Source organism: Uranotaenia lowii, chromosome 2 (assembly GCF_029784155.1).
Source record: "Uranotaenia lowii strain MFRU-FL chromosome 2, ASM2978415v1, whole genome shotgun sequence".
NCBI classification, from domain to species: domain Eukaryota; kingdom Metazoa; phylum Arthropoda; class Insecta; order Diptera; family Culicidae; genus Uranotaenia; species Uranotaenia lowii.
In genome coordinates this window covers 165,561,072-165,587,168 of record NC_073692.1, presented here as the reverse complement: position 1 = coordinate 165,587,168, position 26,097 = coordinate 165,561,072, and the positions used below count along the sequence as shown (strand labels likewise).

General features: G+C 33.5%; 1 protein-coding gene across 4 annotated transcripts in view; it reads left to right on the top strand.

Annotated features, from left to right (window-relative positions):
• LOC129747207 (cyclin-Y-like protein 1) overlaps positions 1-26,097 on the top strand; it is a 67,141-nt gene that overhangs the window by 11,825 nt on the left and 29,219 nt on the right. For all 4 annotated transcript variants that reach the window (XM_055741301.1, XM_055741298.1, XM_055741300.1 and 1 more), the window contains exon 2: positions 2,665-2,785. The gene's annotated coding sequence lies outside the window, so the exon portion shown is untranslated. The remainder of the gene's footprint in view (positions 1-2,664; positions 2,786-26,097) is intronic.

Below are 26,097 nucleotides of genomic sequence, written 5' to 3'. Positions count from 1 at the left end.
TAATCGGACTATGTTACATAATCGACCATGTGACATAATCCGATCATGCAACATAATCGGACCATATGACATAATCGGATCATTCAACATAATCGGACCATGCGACATAATCCGATCATGTGTAAATCGACCATACAACATGATCAGCCATGTGACATAATCGGATCATGCAACATAACCGGACCATGTGACATAATCCGGTCATGCTACATAATCGGACTATGTGACCGGCCATGCAACATAATCAGACTATGTGACATAATCTGACCATGCGACCTAATCCGATAATGCAACATAATCGGACCATGTGACATAATCCGATGATGCAACATAATCGGACCATGTGACATAATCCGGTCATGCTACATAATCGGACTATGTGACATAATCCAACCGTGCAACATAATCGACCATGTGACATAATCCGATCATGCAACATAATCGGATCATGCAACATAATCGTACCATGCGACATAATCCGACCATGTGACATAATCCATCCATGCAACATAATCGACCATGCAACATAATCGGACCATGTGACATAATCGGATCATGCAACATAACCGGACCATGTGACCTAATCCGGCCATGCAATATAATTGGATCATGTGACATAATCCGGCCATGCAACATAATCGGACTATGTGACATAATCCGAACATGCAACATAATCGGAACATGTGACATAATCGGGTCATGCAACATAATCGACCATGTGACATAATCGGACCATGTGACGTAATCGGACCATGTGACATAATCGGACCATGCAAACGTCTGCTCAGTTCGACGGCAAACAGAGAAAGAAACCGAGTCGACCAATGAGCCCTTTGTTTTATACCTTTCGTAGGTAGGGAAAAACAAAACCCATCAAAGCAGGCGTTGGTGATGACGTCATAATCCTTTAGATAGGATGTCCGTGAAATGGAAAGTTTTCGTGACGCGAGATCTGTTCGCAAATTTCAATTTGCCCCCCTATAGTGTTGCCGTAAGATGTAATTCTACGTCAAAAAAAACATATACACTCATTGGACAACTCATGAAATATATCTTTCTACCGTTTCACAGCTTGGATCTAGGCAATCAAAGCACTACGCTAAGGTTCGAGGACTATTTTTTCCAAAAAAAAACACTTGATTATAAAATTAACAAAAATATCCTCAGACATCTTAGACATAATGTTAACAAGGTGTCATCTAACCCGGTTTTGTTTACTTCGTAATAATCACTCCTAAAGTTTTGTAGCAGTTCAATTGCCGGACCCTGTATATATGACCACAACAAATGTAAAAAAGTGGTTTAAAAATCGTACTTCTCAATCAATATTTAAACCGTCAAAATTGTTTAAGTCATACTAGGAAAATTTTGAAAAGAGGATTGGAAAGTTGACGTAATTCGGTACCTTTCCGCATCTTAGAATAACTTTTTTCTTCACTGGCCGGTTACTTTTTTATGATGATTTTTCTTAAAGCCTAAGTTGAGACAAATATTTTACGCGATTGGACTAGAAAAAAAAATAATATTTTTTTAATTATTATAGAAATTTCCAGTTTTAAGCTGGTTCATCTCTTTACAAAATTGTATTTTGTCCGCATAATGTCGTCTAAAACACAATGCATAAAAAACATTCATTGCGTGTGTAGACGAAGATTTGCGGCCAAAATACGATGTTGAACCGCAATACAGGTAAATATAAATTAAGTTTCAAATTTTGTAAACTAGCGTAATTTATATGATTTGTTCTCAGAACGCTGAAGTTCCCAAACAGTATAAGAGCTACCAAAACGGCTAATTACAGTCACGCTTATTTGAAACAAACAACTGAATGGCTTTCCAATTCCCGAGCTCTGGAACATTCAGAGATAATATTAGGTTTCCCAAATATTTCGATTCGTAGCGCCTGTGTGCGCAAAACAGCTCGCCGCTGCCTGGCTGCTGCGCCAAGCCAAAGTCGACCTTTCGTATTCATTGATTAAACACTAAACAGCATGCATGGATAAGTAGTAGGTACCTAGGAAGGTACTCCGACTAGCCTTCGCGCAGTAGATAGAGGTGCAAATTTGTTCAACGTGTTGTGTTTCGTGAAGGCTAGATACAGGGGAAGGAACGAGAAAAATTAGGCTAAACGGCCTCAAACATGTGTAATTCAGTAGCTATTTTCTCTTCCGAATTAAGAGTAGCAAAAAAAAACAAACCAGAGCCGGTTAGCGAAGAATGTGGCAGAAAATAATACTACTAATAATCACAACCCCATCAGCATCAGTCCTAGTCTTAGGTAGTGCATACCGAATAGTTAAGCTTGGTCAAAGCAAAAAAGTAGCCAACCGCAGCACTGCATTCGGGAGAAAAGTGTTTGAATATGCTGATCATCATGGTTAAATGTTGCAATGCTGCGGCGATGATGCTCTGGACGATTACGACGATGATAATGCTGATGATGATTCCGGTTTAGTGAATTGAGTGATGTTGAATGTGGATGCTGGATAGATGAAGTTTTTCTTTTGCTTTCATGCTGCTACTACTACTGCTAACTAGCGTATTGAGACGAATCGTTCGAATAGATACAACGAGCGATAGTGTGCATTTCCAACAAAAAAAAAAGCAAATGTTTGGAATCTGAAATGAAGAAATTTTCGTTTTTTCCTATCTGTGTGTTTCTAGTTGTGCTGATAGCAGATTGCTGCAATAGTTTTTACATCAACAAGCTCTGGTGTCTTGGAAAAAACCAACATTTGAAATAGTTGCGTTCTACAGATCGAACGCAGTTCGAACATCGCTTGTGGTAAGTAACACATCTTGATGGCTTTTTAGACAATAAGACTTTCTAGATAATTTCCATTTTAAATTTTGAATATACATTTATGTTTTGTACATCTGTATTTTCCATGCCCATTTTTAATTTTTTTCTTTTGTCGTTAGAATTTTGAATCCAATCACTTCATGTTACATATGAACTGAATCATCGTTCAGTTACTCATTTTATTGCAAAGTAGTACAAATCATACGCTTTCTAACGTGTTGTGTTAATACTTGAAGATTAGCTGTTTCCAATGAACTGACAAGTGTGATATCTGTTGACATTTAAGGGAAACACTCTTGATTTCTATCAACTGATTCCTAATCGGCCAACAATGTCTGACTAATGGAGAGTTAAATCACCGTTGTTTTTTTTCAGGATGGTTTTACTGATACTGGAAGATTTTGAGTTCTTTGCTAGATTCTATCTATCAAAATCAATCATTAATAATTCACTAGTTTACAGCATTTTTGAACTCAGTAAACTGAAGGTCATTTCCAATGTAAAATCGGGCGCTGAATCCGAAAATGAAATTCAAAAAATCTCAGTAGAACCGTTTTTGAGTTATGCTGAAAATATGAAATTTCGAAAAAATTAAAAAAGTTCTTGTACTTAGATTAAAATATCTCGGACGGCATAACAGAAATTTGAAATCCCTCTTTTGCATATTGAAAGTGAATAAGTTATCTATCGATCATCTGCACACTGTTTTTGCGTTTGACCAACAGTATTGTTGATATTAGTGACTTTACGAGAAAAAAAATTATAAAAAACGCATTTTTTTAGAGAAAATTTTGTTTCAACGAAAGTTTTAGAATCGATGGTAGTATTTAAAAAATCTGATTTTCTTTTGCGCTTGAATTTCAATTTAAAACAAAGATTTCAAGGGGTTATTTATCAAAATCGGTTGAAAATTGAAGAAGTTATGGCTACTTTACCATAACTGAAATTTTTGGAGTTTTTAATAATTTAACGAACCGCAGTACACTTATCATAGTCTAGGAAGAATGGAACATGATAAATCTCACTCGCTCTAAGTCAAAATTATTTATTAGCTTACCAGAAGGTCACATGCCAAATTTCAGGAAGATCTGACCATAGGGAGGGGTTGCTTAAGTCTCAAACGTGAATAAAATTTTGAGTTATTTTGCCCGGAAGGAACGAAAAATACTGGTTTTTCATCAATAACTTTTTTCATCACTAGCTGATTGTTTTTTATGGTTGATTTTCTCAAAGCCTAAGTTGAGACAAATATTTCACCTGAAGACTGTAACTCGATTGGATTTGAAACAGAAAAGTTATTGCGGTTCAAAGATTGTATTTTGGTCAAAAATTGTCGTATAAAACGCAATGCGTAAAAAGTACTCATTGCGTATTGGACAAAATTTGCGGCCTTTGAACCGCAATAACTTTTCTGTTTCTAATCCAATCGAGTTACAGTCTTCGGGTGAAATATTTGTCTCAACTTAGGCTTTGAGAAAATCAACCATAAAAAACAATCAGCTAGTGATGAAAAAAGTTATTGATGAAAAACCAGTATTTTTCGTTCCTTCCGGGCAGAATACCTTAGAATTTTATTCACGTTTGAGACTTAAGCAACCCCTCCCTATGGTCAGATCTTCCTGAAATTTGGCATGTGACCTTCTGGTAAGCTAATAAATAATTTTGACTTAGAGCGAGTGAGATTTATCATGTTCCATTCTTCCTATACTATGATAAGTGTACTGTGGTTCGTTAAATTATTAAAAACTCCAAAAACTTCAGTTATGGTAAAGTAGCCATAACTTCTTCAATTTTCAACCGATTTTAATAAAAAGCCACTTGAAATCTTGGTTTGAAATTGAAATTCAAGCGCAAAAGAAAATCAGATTTTTTAAATGCTACCATCGAGTCTAAAACTTTCGTTGAAACAAAATTTTCTCTTAAAAAAATGCGTTTTTTATAATTTTTTTTCTCGTTAAGTCACTAATATCATCAATACTGTTGGTCAAACGCAAAAACAGTGTGCAAATGATCGATAGATAACTTATTCACCTTCAATATGCAAAAGAGGGATTTCAAATTACTGTTATGCCGTCCGAGATATTTTAATCTAAGTACAAGAACTTTTTTATTTTTTTCGAAATTTCATATTTGGAGCATAACTCAAAAACGGTTCTACTGAGATTTTTTTGAATTTCATTTTCGGATTCAGCGCCCGATTTTACATTTAAAATGTTGGTCAGTTAATCAAGTTCATGATTTTTTTAAAATTTTGTAAACTAGTGTAACTGATGAACTAACAAATCAATGTTGTATGTGTAAAACAAAAACTGATTTTAATCTTTTTACTATCATCCATTCAATTAACCTTCCCATGCCGTTCGGGTCAATATGACCCGAAGCGCACATTTAAAATCTCTTTATCATCATTCCAATATACTGAAGAACTAGGAATTTTGACAGACCAAGTATGTTCTATGAAAATAATGATCAAATTAACGTCAAAAAATTGAAATTTGAGTTTTGAAAATCGGTTCATTGGGAAATGAAATACAGCTGAGCAAAGCAAAAATTGGATAACGTTTTTTTGAAGTTAGATTTTTTTCTACCGGAAGATCTGAGATAGCAGTCAAAACTTTCATTGGACCCCAACATATCTATACACTGTCGGATAGATGGATTCTTGACGATTTTAAACATCAACGAAACACTTAAATACAGAAAAGCTGTTAAAAGTTATGAGCATTTTAAAAATAAAATTGATTTTTCGGACTGTTTACTTTCTGAACCAGTTTCTGATAACTTGGTAATACATATCGACTTTATTTTAAAATTTTGAGTAATAAGAACAAATTACCTACACAATGAATATAATATCATCAAAATCGGTTAACATTTACAGCCAGGAGAACGAAATCAAACTACAACTCAAATTTCCCCGAAACGGATATTTTGCGAACGGCATGGGAAGGTTAAGGATTCACATTTTGCCTAAATATTCTTGTTTCAGAGATACAATCAATGCTTTAAAAAATAAAATTTCCTCATAAACTTTTTATGACATCACTACAAAAAAAAGTTTTATGTTTTTGACATTAAATATTTTAAATTAATTTTACAACTTTGTTGTAGATTGCATCACCTTCGCGTTATGTTAACAAAAAATATTTAAGATTCCATTTAGTTAATTTTTTTTTTTTTAATTTCGTCTTTTGATGAAATGTGTGCAATAAATGGATCTATCAAATGTAGAACTCAGAGCAAAAGGGACATAATGTATGTATGTATGTATGGTAGCCACCTTGGGTGCACGGTCGTTCCGCAGTTGTGGCTAAGGCTTCATCAACAAGTCACCGTAAGTTACCATATATTCAGGTAATAACTGCTGGATGAGACGTCCAAGGGAATGGGTTCGTAAATAGAGTAACTTAAGATATCCGAAGGGTTAGGATAGTTTGGTCTCAAGTGTAGTCCCCGCCCCCAAGATTTGTTTTTAGAAGAGCGCGTCAAACAGCAGGAGAACTTAATACGAGTAGTACTGCAACAGATACATACCCAAGCAACCTAAAGTCCCATAAAACAAGTACAAAAACGCTTATTCAGCCCCATCATTGATATGAAGTACGTTCTTTGCAGCTCAAAATTTAGGTTCTTATTGACACTTCCAAGTTCCATAACAAGTCTCGATGACCTTCCATTCATCTTTCAGCGGCCTTTTAATTCAGCTTCCAAAAAAAAACGCAAAATGAACAAAAAATCTCTCTATCTCAACTAAACCCTTGGCTTCAGTTCATATTACACTCTCTTGATTATTAACTGTGTTCTGTACCGATGCCGCCATGATGCCACGCACCGGATTCCAAACTCGACAAATTGCTCAATTGCTTCTTTCCTACATTTCCTACATATATCGCATCAGAATGTTCACTCAATTACTAAATTACTTATTGAAAAATAAAACTTGCCCGGCTTGGGGGTCGAACCCCGACCTTCGTGGTGAGAATCGAACATGCTATCACCGCTGATTTTGAGAGCACATCTTTGTGACTTACCAAATCCCGTTTTGAGCACTTTTGTGCCGCTTATGTGATTTACCAAATCCCGTTTCGAGCACTTTTGTGCCCTTTATGTGACTTAAGTCCCATATAACGTACGTATAGATCACTTTTGCAACTTTCAAGTTCGTTAATGAGTACATATAGTTCACTCATGGGAATTGGGCAAAACAAGTCACATGCAACGTACATATTAACCACTTTTGCAACTTTCAAGTTCATTAATGAGTACATAAAGTTCACAAAAGGGAATAACGCAATCGCTTTTGCAACTTTCAAGTTCGTTAATGAGTACATATAGCTCACTCATGGGAATTGGGCAAAACAAGTCACATACAACGTACATATTAATCACTTTTGCAACTTTCAAGTTCATTAATGAGTACATAAAGTTCACTAAAGGGAATTGGGCAGTTGATTCTCTTTGTCAACCAATATGTATCTTTCAATGCCTTCATTCAAGTAAATATGTGACTTTTGGTTGCTTGGGTAGTTTATATAGGGTAAGAATATGAAATGAATATTATTCAAGAATAAAGTAATGTGAAATAATTTTAATAAGAATATTATTTTTCATAATATGAAAAACTAACAGTTCGAAAATGAAAAAAAAAATGTCTTTGTCTGCATGATTCTGCCATATACTGAAATTACTTATTATCTTCTTTATCCACTAAATCGGCTTGCTGCACTGAATCTTGCATGTAGTTGAAAATGAAAAATAACAGTAAATTATTATAAAAGTAAAAAAATTATTGAATATTGGTCAGAGAAACAGCAAGACAAAGATCTTGATTATATCTGGTTGTACAAATCTCGCCAGTAATACTTGAAAATAATTGAAAGATTTTTCTTTTAAATATTACAATGTTCATAGTGTTCTAAAATAAACTTTCTGTTATTTAACCTGGGGAGATCCATCTTTAAATTAAATATAATCGTCCATAACATGGACTATCATAATATAATATAATCATAAAAAATCGTATTATATTCCATAATACAATAATATAAGTATACTTGATGCGTATATGTAAAAAAAAGTCATATCAGCATAATGATGATAGGTATGTACATGTACATTAGTATCTGTTAAACACAAGAAAAAAAAAACAAGCTAATTATTAATCTAAGCGAACGAGTGCTGAGTATCAAATAGTTGAATCGTACATTGTCATTATTATTATGCTTTCATTTTTTAACGATTTTGATGATATGAGAAAAATGAAAAAATAATATTCTCATTGTGTGATTGAATATTAAAGATAATCAAATAAAATTTAAACGTTTTAATTACCAATTACTAAGGCTAAACAATAATTTGCATTGCAATGATGTAAATGATGAAAATTTGATTAGAATTGGCTTGGAAAATGAATAATAGTATGGAAGAGGTATGACAAAAAGAGTGATATGTGTTCTTAAAATTAGAAAAATAATCCAATATAGTTCTGGTAGTAGTAGTTCTGGTTGATGGTGAATTATAAAGCTGTGCAGTGTGTAGAAATTATGATGTTTAATTATTAAGGAAACAGAAGATAAAACTGATAATAATATTATTTTAGTGGCGCTATTTTCAATAATTTATTTGAAATTAGACAGCATGCATAATAAAACCTGACATTTATTTAAAATTTTACTGTAGGATAAATAGAACATTACAATATGAAAATTAAAGCATAAATCAGGCTTGAAATAATAATACGATTTTTGGCCGACATCTCAATTGAAAATTTTAAATCGTATAAACAAACCGCTTAAACCTGGAAGTAATATAGTTATTTAAAAGAAATGAATTAGGATTAAAATAGGTTATGATCCAAAACGTATTGGTAAGATTACAGATGTTAATAAGCTGAAATATAAATAATCAATCAAATTGATAACCATATTTTTAATCAATGTTTCGTACTAATCAGTATTCACCGGTTAACTTAAATATAATTTATGAAAAATAAAATAAAAATAAAGTATGAAAAATATGAAATTACAATAAAAAAAATTCAATGGAATGAAGAAAAGCTAAAATTTGTTTTTTGTTTTTTTGTTTTTCTGGGATTTTAACACTTTCGCGTTATTCATCCCTTCAAAAAAAAGCTAAAAGAAATGTACAAGGTAATTATAATAATTAAGAAAAATCGCCTTATATTGCTGTTCCGACGCAGTCACATCGCAGCGATTCGGCATCGACACAATATGAAATACACAAAACTTGACGAAGAAATGAAATTAACTAATTACGAATGTTAGGTGAAATAGTCTGTAAGAGGAGAAATACGATGTAATTATCATACACAAACATAAATTCCACCTAACATTACTTCACACAACACACATTGCGAAACGAAAATGAATTATTAATTAAGGACAAATAATATTATGATAACAAAAGATTGAGGAACGAAAAGAATCTTGATGATATTTTATGACGATAGTTTACAACTTCAATTAAAATAATCTTTAATAAATTTTAGTCTTTAAAATGTATTACCCGGGTTTTACATCATGTCTACAATCAGGTAATATATAGATTTACGAGCATAGAGGAAATGATAGGATAATTATGATGATAATAATAATTGTGATACTTGTACAATTGATATAAAAATTAGTATCTACCGTAAAATACTGTGTATTTGCCTAACCGCATACTTTTACTCGCAAAACTGTTCTATACATTCCGTTCGCGAAGCAAATATTTGGAAAACTTTCCGAATTTCGTCCGGATGTTTTCAAATTTCACAAAATACTGTAGGAATTGAGTTATGATATATGTTTATGTTTTGCTCCAAAACAATTTTTTTTAGTTACTTTTATCTTTTCTTTTTAGGATGGAAAAAAAATTAATTTCAAGAAATTTTATCGAATATTGCATGGATTCGCTCAGATTTCCCCGAAAATTTCGTTTTTTAGTTGAAAATTTGCAATAAAATGCACTGATTTTTCCAGGTTTAACAAAAATGCCCGGAATAGATTATTTATTTGTAATGCAGAATGATAAAAACTTCGACGTTTTTTATACTTCAGCTAGAGGTGAAAAAACTTTTTAAAAGCACGGTTTTCCCATGAACAGTCTTGCAGTTTAGTTTCCAAAAAAACGGTATCTCTATTTTCTCCGAAATGTGGAACGGCTTTCATAAACATTCGTAGCTGCACCACACCTTAAAACATCAGCGAGCGAGCATGACTAGCGATAAATCGAACATGCGGCAGTAAAGTTGCAAATTTATGTGACTCTTCCACATTTTCCATCTGACAGCGCGGCGCGGCTCCGACAAACGGATAACGATCCGAGCTTTCATTCTGGCAAGAACGATGCAGCAAAACGAGGTCGGTAATTTCTGGCCCCAGTTCTTCCGTTCCTTCTGCCATCAGGAAGAATCCTCGGGAACCAATATCTATTGATGCACCTGACCGGAGGGTAAACTTGTTTTTCTGCTGCCAGAGTGGAATAAAAATTCATTTTCTTTGTTTGTTGATGTCACCCTTTAATCCGGACAGTTTCGTTTGTTCTTAGAGGAAAACAAACAGCTTTGGTGGAACAAAACAATCATGTCAGTTAGTTTTTGGAGGTAACCGAGAAAAGATTGTAAAAATAACGAAAATAAAGAACCATTGTAGATATGCTAAATTGTTCAGCTAGTTGCTTTTTTGTTACACTCTTTTGCTACATTCTTCATATCCCAAGAAATAATATTTGTTTTATCTCAGCTTATACAGCCTCCATACAGCATTGAAGCCATTATTTTTGAATACACTAAAGCTGTCCAAAGCTGTTCGGGTCAATATGACCCGAAGTGCTCATTCCAAACATCCATCATCATTCCAATATACTGAAAAACTAAATGTTTTGAGAGATCAAGAATGTTGTATGATAATGAATGATGATCAAGTGTACCAGAAGATCCAACATAGCGTTAAACACTTCAATTAGACTCCAACATATATATACATCGTCGGGTAGATGTATTCGTTACAATTCTAAAAAATCAATGAAACACTGAAATACAGCAATCTTGTCAGAAGATATAAGTATTTTAAAAATAAAATTGTTTTTTTTTCTGACTTTTTTCTTTCTGAAACATCTTTTGATTGCCTGGTGGTACATATCGATCTTATTCTGAAATGTTGGAGAACAAGAATAAATTACCAACACATTGCATATAATATCATCAACTTTTTACGGTCAGGGGAACATCATCAAACTATTTACAGGTAAAATTTCCCAGAAACGAATATTTGGCGAACAGCTCTGCAGCTTTCGTTACGTCGCACACAGGAGTATTTCACCCTAAAACCTGGCCAAAACTCAAAATTCAAATTTCATTGGTTACTTTTATGTCAATGTTTATTTGATTCTTGAATAAATTTAGCACCATGTGCCGGTCAGTTTTTTGACATCTGATTTGTTTATAAGCTGTTGCAGCTGTCGAAATTTTAGTATTTTTATGAGATAGAATTTTTCTACAAATCGTTGAATCAGCGCGACTACGTCATATCAATGAATAAAACTTTCTTTAGTGACTAAAAATGAAAATTTGAAATGGAAAACTTCAATGGAGGGATGTTTAATAATTTTAAGTATAATAGACAAAATTCGATGACTATAGAGACAGTACGCAGAGCTTTGAAAACTCTTCTATTTATTTTTTGTTTTAAACGTGGATTTTTTGACAAATTAGTGTTTTTGTTTATGTTCCCACCAAGTCCCGGCAAAATGTTTGATATCATTAGAAAATTGGTAGGGGCTTGTGATATAGCTTAGTTGGCAAGTCTGTTGTCTCCTGAGCCGATGTCCGCGAGTTCGAGCCCAAGAGCAAACATCGAACACAGTTGTACCGGATAAGTTTTTCAATAACGATCCGCCAACTGTAACGTTGATAAAGTCGCGAATGCCATAAATATGGTAAAACGACTATAATCGAAACAAAAAAAAAATTAGAAAATTGATGACTTCAATAATCATGTGCAAAAGAAAAAACTCGCGCAAACTCGCGCATTTTTGATATTTTTAAGTTTGAAGTTTAAAAATATTGATAGATTTTTTCAACAAAAAAGTCACCTAGGGCTTCGTTTATTTTAAATTTAAGCTCAATAAAATTAATGTTCTTTTTCGAATATTTTCAAATGTTATTTAACTTCCAAAAACAAATTAAAAAAATCTTGATTTTTTTAATTTTACGACTTTTCTAACCTGGATTATCTATCATGTCATAAAAATGTTAGAAAATTTCTAATAGAAAATTATGAAAAATTACGAAAACGGTTAAAAAATATTTGAAATGATCTCAAAAACGTTCGATAAGTCAAAATAAACTATTTTATTGATTCCAAATCCAAAAAAATACTTTTGGCCAACTTTTTCTTCTACGTACTCCTGTGTGCGTCGTATGAAACATATCAAGAATTCACAGAGAACTGCTGCAAAAGCTATCAAAACAACTTTAAAATTTATATTTTACATGTAGAATATGTTGTCCAGACTAAAAATATTCTGAATGGAAAAAAGTTGCCTCTGATTTATATCATTTTTTGTATATTTTTATAATAAAACTGTTTGTTTACGGTTTGTTCCATACGACGTAAAGGAAGCTCACGCGAGACAATGCAGCTTTTTGATGATAAGTCCCATAAAACTAGATTTTGGAAGTAGTAAAATGCATAATTTAAGCTGCTAAATTTTAGTTCAAGCTCTAATATGTGGAATATAACCTGTTAGGTGTAACGTGCATTTGAATATATTTGATAAGAACTTGAGGCTTAGCGTATAAAAATGCTTTTGAGACTGTTTTCGCCCAAAATATTTTTGTCTATTTTGTTTTGTGATACTTTATTGTAGTAGATTTGTCAATTGTCTGTTTTCGGTTGGGTTCGAAATTCAAACAAGGAAATAGAACATAGAAGGTATGATTTAGATAAACTTGAATGAATAGGTTGTCCAGAAATAACCTTTTACCTATAACGTGTGTTTGAAAGCGTTTTCAATTAGTTGAAAAGCCACAATTCTATAAAACATACTCAAAAAATACTGAGGCTAGAACGAGATTAAATGTTGAAAAAGCTTTTGAAAAAATAGCCCTTTTATGGCTATGTTCAACAAACATAAGTAAACAGTTGTCCTCAATAAAATATATTTTTAATTGTTGGTTCTTTTTTAACCTTTAAAGAAAATTAATAGGACTCATCCAAACGAGATGAATACAGTGTACAAAAAAAAATTTAAGGTTTTAGCAACTTTGCTTGCCCCAGCCTCAATATTTCTCAAAAGTATGTTCTTAAAAGTGTGCGTTTTGAGCTTATTTAAAACTCTTCTGAACATACACAGCTTCCAAACGGTAAACTGGACTAAATATAATAAAAATGTAAAAAATCAAGGATTTGTTTCAACTGTTTTAACATTTTTGGGTTTGCTTTTATAATGTTGAAGTCTCAAAAAAAAAATGCTACATTTTTCCCGATCTTATAACTTGCCAAAAACAACATTGCTGACATAGGTCGACCACCTGCGGCTCTTTGGATATAAAGCTGATGCTCTTTAGCTCACTACCCAAATATTATATATATTTCTATAGTAAAATTTTGAAAAAAAATCGTGCTGAACCAGTAATCGAACCTTGTGACCTGACACACGGGTTTTCATAGGCCATAAAGAAAATTTTAAAGTTGCATCCGCTAAAGGAACAAGCGGAAAGGACAAAACGGCAAAATAGGATTTTTTTAAAACCTTATTTCATTTTTTTGCATTTCACTGTTTTTGAAACATCAGCATGGGAATCAAGATATATATTATCATTAACCATACAGGGTGACAAAAAAGTCCAGTCACACAGAAAAATCTCAATATTTCAAAGAATAAGAAGAAAATCAGAATCTGACTTTCATAGCTTTATTCAGTAACTCATCAAGATACTTCACAGACGATATCTCGGTATTACACCACCGTTCTCTGATCGAACCAGCTTCAGACGTCTCGAAAAGTCGTCGCAAGCGGCGCGCACGTCCGGTCTCGTATAATCTTTTTCAACCTTGGAGTTCTCACAGACCTTTGTCGTCCAGATCGTGTCTTGTCCTCGGTGCCTCTGGTCTCTAGGATCGATGTATGGTCTGGTACACGAATTTCCGGTTGATTACGAGCGGTTTTAGGTGTTTGAATATGTTGAATATGTGTCCGAGTTTGTACCCTCCCACATATTCAGCGATAACAGCTGCTCTCAACTCTGCCACTCACAACTTAATGTACACAAACTGCACAGAAACGAAACTCTGCCACTGTGAGCAGCTAAGCTAGCCCTTTCATTTGACATATAAATGGCACCAGAGAGATACAAAGTATAGGCTACAGGCGACCCCAAAAAAAAAAGTGTGACAGGACTTTTTTTTCACCCTGTAAATGCAAAGAATAACTATTGTTTTCAAACAACAAAAACTAACATCAAATCATTGATTTCCAAAACGCGTGTATATTTTTGAATCAATCAAACACCAAAATTAGGCTGTAGCTAAGAGGAATATCAAAGTTTATGATTTACGAAAAAAAAGTTCTTAGACAGCCTCTGTTGTGTTATCAAACAACGTAAGCCTCATAAAATTTTATGTTTTAAACACTCTCAATCACTTTTTTGCGCTCTATGAAAATTGCTCAGCTGAAATTTCCAAAATCGTATTAGAATACTCCGACTCAAAAGTTTGCCGACCACTGCTCTAGACTGAAAACTAAAAAAAAATTACTATCTCACCCAGGCCCGTGCGAAGGACCCGTCCATGGGGGTGGGGGTTTGGGGGGGTTGGTTTCATAATTTTATTTTAGTCAAAAATAACAATGCAATGATTAAAAGTTGTTATAAAAATGACAATGATTGTAATTTTACATTTCTTTTCTTCATTTTCAGTGAAAGGATTGTTTAAAAAATTCCGCTGTGGTATCAGGAATTCGAAGAAAAAAATTTATCACGATTTGAAATGTGGATTCTCGATTAGGAAAAAAACATTTTGAACTAAGGAAAAATTGTTTATTAGTTTAAGATTGAATTATATTAGAAAAAAAAAGAAAATATTTGATTTTATTTCAAGACTGCCAGTGATCAAAGTCTAAGATAAAACCCTTTTCTATATTAAAATAAAAAGCGAAAAAAAGTTCTGAAGTTCAAAATAATAACTTTATATATTTATAATACAACTTTTTTAGTTAAATTGACAAATTACAGATTGGGAAATGATCAATAAGAAATTAATAAAAAAAATTAAAAAAATAAAAATAAAGTTCTCCAAGGTTTGTTGTTAAAACAACAAAGTTAATACAAATTTAAATTACATAGGGTATTAAAACTTAACTTTTAAGATGCTACTTCTAATAATTGAATGAATAATGAAAATTAAAGAAATAAAATTTATAAATTTATAAGGTTATAAGTTTATAAATTTTAAATAGACGGTTTTGAAGTTAAAAAAACAAACTTTAAAAAAATCATAAACTTTAAATAGTTTTACTTTTATATTCGGTAAACCAATTTGAAAATTATAACAAAATATGAAAAAAGAAATGATAAGTTTTTAACATTTTATAAGTATTTTTTTTCTAAACAAACTGGTATAATCCTTTTTAAAATTTATTAATAGAATTTAATTGATAACTTAAAGCAACAACATTTTGGTGCATATGATTGAATGATTAATTTGGTAGATTTAAGCGCGCTGAACTCGTTTTGTTTGTCAAATATTGTCTATCACCTAGTGTTTTGGTGATATGGAGTGCTTTAAAATATATCAGTTTTAGGTGAAATCAATCATTGATTACTGATAAAATAACATATCTACGTTAAAGAAAAATCTGTTACAGTATTTGTTTATTATTTATTTAGTTCAATTAAGGAATATACTTTTAAAGGCAATGATGCATGATCTAAGAAAGTTTAATTCTACAGTTTTGAAAAATATGGAAAGAAATCATTACAAGTAGTTTTGAAAAAAAAAATTAATTCATTTAATAAAATTCGTTCAAACCTGCAAAACGATTAGTTTTTTTGCTTTAAACATATCTTAAACTTAATTTGTTTTAACACTTCATTCATCGCTTTTGAATGGGATGTTGAGCATTTAACAAAACAAGAAACACAAATTAAAAATGAGACTGGAATTGATTTCTTATTCGTCAAAATTTCATATCAGTACGATATTTTGTAAATCAAAATTTTCAGTAATAAAGTAGAGGGTACAAGCTTAAAGATATTGTTTTGCTAAGTCTGATGACCATCATGAGTCATTAGTATTCGATGAATTAATTTTGTTGTTAAAATGGTTGGTTTCAAACTCTGAATTTGTTTCGTTAAATTTCTTTTAAAAAAAACTCATTCTAATGACTAGGTAGTGTTTTTGAATTTCAAGTTTAGAGTTTCAATACAAAATGTTGATTGAATTGCAAATCGAAATTGATAATCAAAAATTAGTTTAAATTTGTTAACGGCGTATGGGTTATTTCGTATTATGAAATGTGTCAAGCCTAGGGTGAATTAAGATTTATTTCGCCGGAGGCAAGAACAATTTCTGACTATCTTGTTAACACTTATTTAATACCTTTTAAGATCAAGAAACTTCCCTTCACTACGTTGAAAATTTTACTTGGAAAAAATCTCCATGGGGGGGAAGGTTAAACCCCTAAACCCCCCCTTGATTTCACCCCTAGGTGATTGAATCAGTTTAATTTGTAACTCATTTAAAAGTCCTTGCAGGGACTTTACCTGCATTATAATATGTTCCAACCACACTATAGATTTTGGCTTTAAAAATTTCGATCTCTTTTTTAATCGTTTACCCTATATACGGTTGCCTAATTATCAGTCATTCAGACCTGACCTCAAACAACAAATATTTGCTAGTTCTCGTAAGCTGTATAGCCGGTACCGAGGCTATGAGACAGATAATTTCTGATGGATGACAGAACTTATGAAAAACTCTACTTCAAACAAATCTCAGCGTTTGAATCCTCTAACATTTCTGCTCGTGGCATGGTTCCTAACATATTGAAGTATGTATTTATTGGCTGTTTTGTAAAAAAAATATAATGATTTGCCAAGATTCTGCTCCTGTGGAAAAAGAGCCTTTAAATAACTCTTACAACATATGATAAATGAAAAATTCTGTAAAAGACTGATAAAATTGAATAAAATTAGATGGCTAATTGTTTGTTTGTTTGTTTTTTAGGACGACTAATCAATCAAAGTTGGTTGGCTGTGTGGAGTCACTTTTACTCAACCACATAAGTTGTATCCAAATAAGGAGTGTTGTTCTAGAGTGTGTTTGGTTTTTTTTTCCTTTCAATTTGAAGCTTTTTCAGTTTTTTTTTACAAATTTCTTAATGAGCAACGTTTATCTAAAACTCTCAAAATAACTCAAGACCTAACGACAAGCAGAAGAATGTATCGTGGTTCCTCACATATTCGGTGCAGTGATCCAGCTAAAAGCTCCCGTTTTTACACTTTTCACCTAAGTGTTATCTCGTGGTTATCCGGAAGATTAGTTTTTCAACTAAAATGCTCCCGACTGCGGCAACTCTCTGCCCTTAGATAGAGGCTTTTACCAGAAGCCGAGATCCCTATCTACTTTTTCGATTTATTGCACCCGTTAGTTGAAACTGCTTAACAACTATTTCACCTGGGTGTTCACTACAGGATGGTGAAATCTTCTTGCTATAAGCCACTGTTACGCTCAAATTGGACCCACATACACTTGCCCCACGGCACAATTCAATTAACTCATCTTCGCAGGTACCTTGCGTTTTTTTTTTGTTTTCAAAAAAAAACTCTAACGCAAGTCCAACGGACATACGTTGCAAAGCAAACATCCCCAATTGAGCGGTTCCAAACGGATTGCTTTCGAAATCCAATGACTTTTTTTTTATTGAAAGAGATGAAACAGTAGGAGGGCCTCACTCTCTTGCTAAGTGGGCTAAAGCACGGCCTTGTGGTTATCGAGATACCCTAGTACGATGAGAAATTCCGATAAAAAATGATCTCGTTTCTTGTTTTTTCTATGTTTCAGCATCTCAAAGAAAATGAGAAAATAATCGTTGTTAAAAAACATTTAAAATGCAAGCTTTTAGTTAAAATTTCAGTTTACAATTTTAGAAAGTGACAATATGGTAAAATTATTGCTTCTGTTTATATTCCAGTACGATAATTATATAGATCCACTATTTTTTTTAATAATTTCAATTCATATGCTATCGTCGACATAAGCATCTAGCAGCCACCAGTTGACCAGCCGGAGCATGTTCCAAAAGACATTTCACGTACGAAATTGCTCTCCCATAGCCCATCCCTCTAGACGATGATGTCTAGTGGGATTTCGTTCTGCTAAAATATAGTATACGAGCAGGGCTGGTAGCGAGTCACTTTTTAGTGACTTGGTCACTTTTTTTGGGTCAGTCACTAAAAAGTCACTTTTTTCATCATTTGGTCACTAAAGTCACTATTTTCCGAAAAATGGTCACTTTTATCACCAAAAGTCACTTTTTTCACCGAAAATAAACCAATGAAAGAGTAATTTCAATTGCACGTGTTAATATTGACATGAGGCGAAAATACGTAGTAACGGTAAATTACTTGATCAGTCATTCAGAAATTTTTTTTCGCCTCCGGCGGAATTTCGGCATGAATCACCCTTGGCTTGAAACATTTCGATCTACGAAATTATTTGACGTTCATGCATTGAAACTAACTTTGATTGTAGATTTTTATTTTCAGTTCAATAAACCTTTTGTATTGGAACTCAAAACTTGATATACAAAAACCCTATCTCGTCTTTGGAATGGGTTTTTATTAAGAAGTGTAACTAAGTTTGAGATTGAAACGAACCATTTTTTTTTTAAACTTTTATGTCATAACAAATGTTATGTTGATATGAAATATTCTTGAAAAAAACAATTTCATACTCAAATTTATTTCGTGTTTTTTGTTCTTCTAAATACTAAAAAAAAAAGGGTTTAAAAATTTACACAAGGCCACAAAATTTACATTTTTCTTAGGTGCAATGAATTTAAACGGTAATTTCAACTTATTTGGGTTTCCCGAATCTAAATATGTATGCAATATTTCTAACAGCTTTTGTTATTGAAATGACTTTTGAAAATAATGAAAAATCTTTAGAGAAGTTTTTGCACTTTTTTTTTTTTACAAAAACTCAAATCAAAATCATTGAATAAATTGATGAGCTTTAAATAGAATCAGGTTTCTTTACACTTTCTGCTGTGATGTCAAAAATAGTTGTAATGACATTTTTCCATAATCAGTTATCTATCAATGATTGATTTTACTAGTATTTAACTCTTTATCACCAAAACTAAATGTGTTCGGCCGAATTTGACAAAATTTCTAGTTTAGGACACTATTTACCAAATCAATAATTTAAAAAAAATAAGCACCAAAATGGTTATAGTGAAACATGTTTATTGAAAAAACTCTTCCTGAAATGTTTTTAAAAACTAATCTTTTGTGTTTCCATATTGTTTTTCAATCTTCAAATAAATTTACCGAATTTTATTGTACAGTTTTTTTTCAATTTTCTAATCAACTTGCCGATTTTTTTTTAATCAAACTTTTGAAATTTTTAAGATATCTATATTTTTAAATATTGTTTCCTTGTTTTTAAATTCTGAATTTTCGTGTTCTTCAACCATAAGCCTTTAACTCCCAATTTTTAATAATAAAACATAATTTCAACCTTCTGTTCTTTCAGGACCCAATATTTTAATCAAAAGAGACAAAATACTCAGAGCTTGTAATTTAAAGCCATAAAACCTGCGATTGAAAATTTAAAAACTTTTTATTAATATTTTTTATATGAAATCATGTTTTTTGGATCGATCATGATTTTTAAATTAATCTAAGAAGTTTGAAAAATTGTTCTAAGTAGCAACCTTAAAAATAAATTTTAATACGCAATGTTAACTAAATTTGTACTTGATTTGTGCTTTCAATATTAATAACAAAAGTTTTGTACTCATTATTTTTAATTTTTCATCAGTTTTTATCATTTACGTAATTACTCATTTTCTAACATTTCTGTGTCAGTGTAGTGGAACATGAAGTTATTATTTAAGCTTCAAAAATGAAATTTTGATAACTGGAGGATTTCACTTTATTAAAGGTTTTATGTCTAGCTTATATAACTGGCACTTTTAAAATAATCATAAATATATTCTTCTTTTTATCAAATTAAATTAAACCATCGAACATTGAATAAATTCTGTTCAAAATTTATTTCTTATTCAGTAATCGGTAATTCACATTTTAAATCGTGATTAAATATTTTTTGTTCAGTCAGTCTGTTTATCAGTCTTTTTTAGTTTGTGTATTGAACATGAGTGACAAACGGTGTAAGAAAATCTTTTCCTTTTCAATTTTTTATTTGTTGTATTGTTATTATTATTATCTAAATTTGAATTTAGAAAATCCACCCCTGACCCCCCCTTCTGGACGGGTCCTTCGCACGTGCCTGATTTGGCCACATTTTTTGTACTTCAAAGTTACTTTTTTCGTTCTACATAGTCACAATTTGGTCACTTTTTTCGGTCCTCAAAGTCACTATTTGGTCACTTTTTTTCAAATTTTGGTCACTAAAGTCCCTACTTTTTCATTGTCAAACCGCTACCAGCCCTGTATACGAGCGAAAAGCGTTCTTCACACTCCACCGGGACATCACGCGACGTTTTCCCATAAATCAGCACCACGGAATGGATTCGTGCCCCGGGCCAGTAATCGTTATCGGTACTTTGGGCAGGTTGTTTTCGTTCGTTCCACCTGATGATGTCTGAGAACAAGAATATCTTCGACTCGTCTCGGTAGATTATACTCTTTTAGTATAGATATTATTGCCGAAAGTTTACCCGGAGCCAATCCGCCATATCTGTAGTAGGTTGAGCAAACAAGCTCGAGCAAGAGTAGCTTTCACGGAACATTAAATCAGCCTACGACGACGTCGGAAAAAGAAGAGCCTTGAACTTTGGTAACTATTGATAGAATGTGCTACTGCATGATACACACAGTGACCTACTGAAACAGAATTCCGGCTTCGATTATTGGCAGCTGAAAACAGGTCATCAATGATGGAACTTGATTTTTCAGGAAAGTATCACGTGATGCAGTGCTTTTTTTCAAATAAGCCTGATGTTTTCGCATTCCTTTTTCAAACGATGAATTCCCCTAAATTTGACTCAAATTCAATTGATTTTGAAAGTGTGATTATTGAGTAACAATCACTCTGACAGTGGTGCATGTCGTGACCTACACATCGTGTCAAGTGCATTCAAATTTAAAAAAAAACCTACTTTTAATAATTACGCTAGAATGTCCGCATAATAAAAGCATGTAGAGTAGGGTGTCCCATAATTACATAACTTCTGGGAATCTGGGGGCTCACCCTCCAAATGGTAGATTAGGATGTGCAGAACAAATTTTTGTATGGGGCCGACTAAAAAAAATCATGTTTAGAGGTTCCGCAAGCGCGATCTTTAAAAAAAGTCCACTTTCAAAAGATTTGATTTTAAATAAATTCTGGGTCCAAAAATTTTCATAAAATTTGTATATTTTTTTAATTTTGTTTGAGTTAAAAACTACACGTAAAAAATACAAAATGAATCAAATTTATATCAAAATGTAAAACTAACAAGCTATTTTCAAGAAAAAAAAATTTTTTTGGTCCAAAAATTTTGAATTTAACTTATCAAAATGTGTACCAAGCGTAGAATATTTTTGATAACATTGCCATCAAAAGATGCGGATTTTTGTGCACTTAAACTTTGCTGAACAAAACATGTGGTTTGTATCAACGTGTGAACAGCTATTCACGATTTAATACTTAACAAAAATCACAATTTAGGATATTTTTTATTTAATTTATCAAATTTGTCTTAATAAATACCTACTTTAAAATCAAAATACTTGCAAAAAAAGACTTTGATGGTTTAAAGGTGTCATCAGAAGGCCATATGCCGAATTTGAGCAGAATCAGACAACAGGAAGGGGTTGCACTGAATCTCAAGTGTGAAAGGGATTCTGAGGCATGGTGTTCTAAAGAAGCATAAAATACTGGTTTTTCATCATACATTTTTGTCTTTACCAATCGATTGCTTGATTATGTAAGTTTTATTAAAATTTGAATTAAGACTAACATTTCACCTGAAGACTGCGTCTCGATTGGACTTAAAACAAAAAAGTTATGGCTGTTCAAAGATTGTATTTTGGTTTAAAATTGTCCTGTAAAACGCAATGAGTAAAAAGTACTGATTATGTGTTAAACGACAATTTGCCACAAAAAAACAATCTTGGAACAGCCATAACTTTTTTGTTTTAAGTCCAATCGAGTTGCAGTCTTCAAGTGAAATGTTAGTCTTAATTGGAATTTTAATAGAATCTACATAATCAAGCAATCGATTGGTAAAGACAAAAATGTATGATGAAAAACCAGTTTTTTATGCTTCTTTAGAACACTGTGTCTCAGAATCCCTTTCACTCTTGAGATTCAGTGCAACCCTTTCCTGTTGTCCGATTCTGCTCAAATTCGGCATAAGGCCTTCTGATGACTTCTTCAAACCATCAAAGTCTTTTTTTGCAAGTATTTTGATTTTAAAGTAGGTATTTATTAAGACAAATTCGATAAATTAAATAAAAAATATCCTAAATTGTGATTTTTGTTAAGCATTAAATCTTGAATAGCTGTTCACACGTTAATACAAACTAAATATTTTGTTCAGCAAAGTTAAAGTGCACAAAAATCCGCATCTTTTATGGCATTGATATTAAAAATATTCTACGCTTGGTACACATTTTGGTCAGTTGAATTCAAAATTCTTGGACCAAAATTTTTTTTTCTTGAAAATAGCTTGCTAGTTTTACATTTTGATACAAATTTGGTTCATTTTGTATTTTTTACGTGTAGTTTTTAACTCAAACAAAATTAAAAAAATATAAAATATATAAATTTTATGAAAGTTTTTGGACCCAGAATTTATTTAAAATCAAATCTTTTGAAAGTGGACTTTTTTTAAAGATCGCGCTTGCGGAACCTCTAAACATGATTTTTTTAGTCGGCCCCATACAAAAATTTGTTCTGCACATCCTAATCTACCATTTGGAAGGTGAGCCCCCAGATTCCCAGAAGTTATGCAATTTTGGGACCCCTAATGTAGAGGAGAAGCAGGCTTTATGCGCCTATTAAGCAGAACACTGATTTTATCCAATATTGAATCGAATATGTGTACAAAAACTATACACTCGTGAGCAGGCATATGTTTTCTATACATTGGAGTAATTTTTCGTAAATTTTCGAGAAAATAGATTTATTTATAACTGTTGTCAAAATTGCCGACCCTGAAACCGTACGGGCTAAATGCGCTTATTTATTTTTTAGGCAAATGTTTTTCTGGCAATATTTTCATATAATTCCATTGAAAATGCTAAAAACTGATAACTTTCATACGACAAAGCTGAAGTTTTATAAAAATCTATGTCTTTTATAATTTTATGGAATAAAATAAAAGTTAGGGTTGCCATATTATGATCAGCTTACACTTTGTGCGATGGCTAAATCTTCTCGACCATAGTTGCTTATGGGCGTAGTAGGCACGACCAGTGAGCCGAGATAGACAAAGTATTCAATTATTTCCAGCTCGTCACCGTATCATCTCACGATTGTCCGTCAGGATGCCCCCGTCTTTAACCAGGCACATTTCGGCTTGCGGCACGAAGCCTTTGGGGGATGCGTTGAGTTTCTGATAGAATTTTCGTGTTTCTTGGGAACGATGCACTTGCTCCAGCTCCTCGAGCTCCTCCTACTCCAGGTGCAGCTTTTTCTCCTGGGAAATTAGGAATCGTTGCCTCTTCCGCTGTCGGTGATTTTCCCAATTTCGACGGGTGCCTCTTTGCACTACTGCCGCCTGCGCGGCCTTGTCTACGTCCATCACCCTCCTACACACTTCTTCGAGCCAGTCGTTCCGTCAAGTTCGTTGCACATGACCGATGACGTTTTCCACAACACTGTTGATGGCTGTCTTGATGGTATCCCAACAGTCCTCGAGCTTTGTCAAGCTCGCCCTCTGCCGGCAGCGCTGCTTCGAGCGAATGCGCGTAGTCTTCCGCGACCTCAGGTTGCTTCAGTCGTGCGATATTTAACCGAGACGGGCGTCGGTTTCATATGTTGTTCACTACGGAGAGTTTTGGGCGCATCTTCACCATCACCAGATAGTGGTCTGACTCGATGTTGGCGACTCGACAGGATCTGACGTCGATGATGTCCTAGAAGTGCAGCTGTCTTTCAAAACGTGGTCAGCTGGTGCGCATTGAACCTTCGAATTGTCTCCTCCTGGCCGACCTGAGCGTTAAAATACCCGATGACGATCTTGATATTATGTTTTGGACAGCGGTCGTATTCACGCTCCAGCTGCGCGTAAAGTTCGTCTTTGTAGTCACCGGTACTTCCAAGGTGAGAGCTGTGCACGTTGTAATGTTGATGTTGAAGAACCGGCCTTAGATGCTCAACCGGTACATTCGTGGATCGATCGGCCACCACCTAATCACGCTTTTTAATCTTCCCCATTACTATAACAGCTGTTCCAAGCTCGTATGTGTTGCCGAAGCTCTGGTGGCTGGCACCTCCTGCAGCGCTACGATGTCGAATTTGCGACTCTTCTATTCGATGAAGAGCACGTGGGTACTGCCCACGAAATTTAGGGATCGGCAGTTTAATGTTACAACTTGTAACTTACAAGTTTACAATCGCAAGCCTTTTTCGTCGCGTGGGTCTTTGCCGATTTCCATCCGAAATTTGTTGTTCGTTGTTCGTTGCTTGTGTTTTTGTAGTCACGGGCTCGTAAGGCCCGCAGCAAACCCCACTATCTCACAGGAGGACCGTTGTGATGTTGCTGTTTTGGGTCCCGAACACCACCAGGACGTTGCTGCACTCTGCACGCCGCCCCTGCCACGGGGAACAGACGCGTACGGAGCCCCTCTCTCAGTCTGCATGCGACCAAAGCATCCACCGGGGTTGAGTAGCCGATCTCCGCTAAGGTTGCACGCACCCCAGACAGAAGCACGGGGAGGTAGAGAATCGGAGTTGTAAGACAAAAAGTGATATGACCACTACCCGAAGGTTGGGTGTATGGGGTCTCGAGAAGCCATAATTGATAAGCCATAATTTTTTTTTACTTTCCATCATTGAATTATTTAATCTACGTTCTAATTACAACCTTACAGTGAAAATAGAAGAGTTTAATACCGATCTAATAAAAATGTGATAGGAACAAAATATTACAATGAAATATGGCTATTTGGCATCCCTAAGTATGTTTTATGCAAAAGAACTTGTTATATTTCAAATTTCGCGAAAAATCAGCTGTAACGTATGTCTAACATCAGTTTCTACCATTTTCAATTAAATTATCTGAACATATTACAAGCTGAACTTAAATATAGCTGAAAACATTTATTGGGGTTTAATTTAAAATTACAGCTTTTCCCGCGATTTTTACAAACATGCAAACTATGCAAAAATAAAAAAAAAACTTGCCTGTGTAAATTGGCAACACATTTTTAAAGATGAAGGAAATGTCGAATCATCGGTTAGTGCCTTTTATCATATTCTGAACAAAATCATTTCAGAAGACATTCCATTAAAGAAAAAAACGATGCCATAAAAATACTAAACATCCAATTTGGTTTGAGAAACATATAAAAAACTTAAAAATCGCAAACAGAAAGCACATAAACGTACACCCATAGAAGAGGTTGCAAAAATCCAATGCCTATTTAGCACATCTCTGTGCCGATAATGCGCTGAAATGTGCACTGTGCCGAAGATGATATGTTTGAAAAACCGTAACTGGCATAAGGACTCGGCTCCCAACTAAAATGATGCATGACCACTACATTCAAGCGAAACAAGAAAAACATTTTATGGGATTTCGTTCCTATTGGATAATTCATCCCAGAAACAAGAAAATAAAAATATAAACCACAGCGCCCGTAGGGAGAATCGAACTCAAATCATTAATCAAATGGTCTTGCCAGACCGACATCTTAACCAGTGTACTATTTGAACTTCATGCAGGAAGAGGGATATTTGTCATAGGCATTCTGGGCATTAACCAGTGTACTATTTGAACTTCATGCAGGAAGAGGGATATTTGTCATAGGCATTCTGCCACCGTTCAATCACAAAAGAAACGCACGACAGTGGCTTCCCGGCGTTTGGCCTCCTTTCAAGGTATTCATT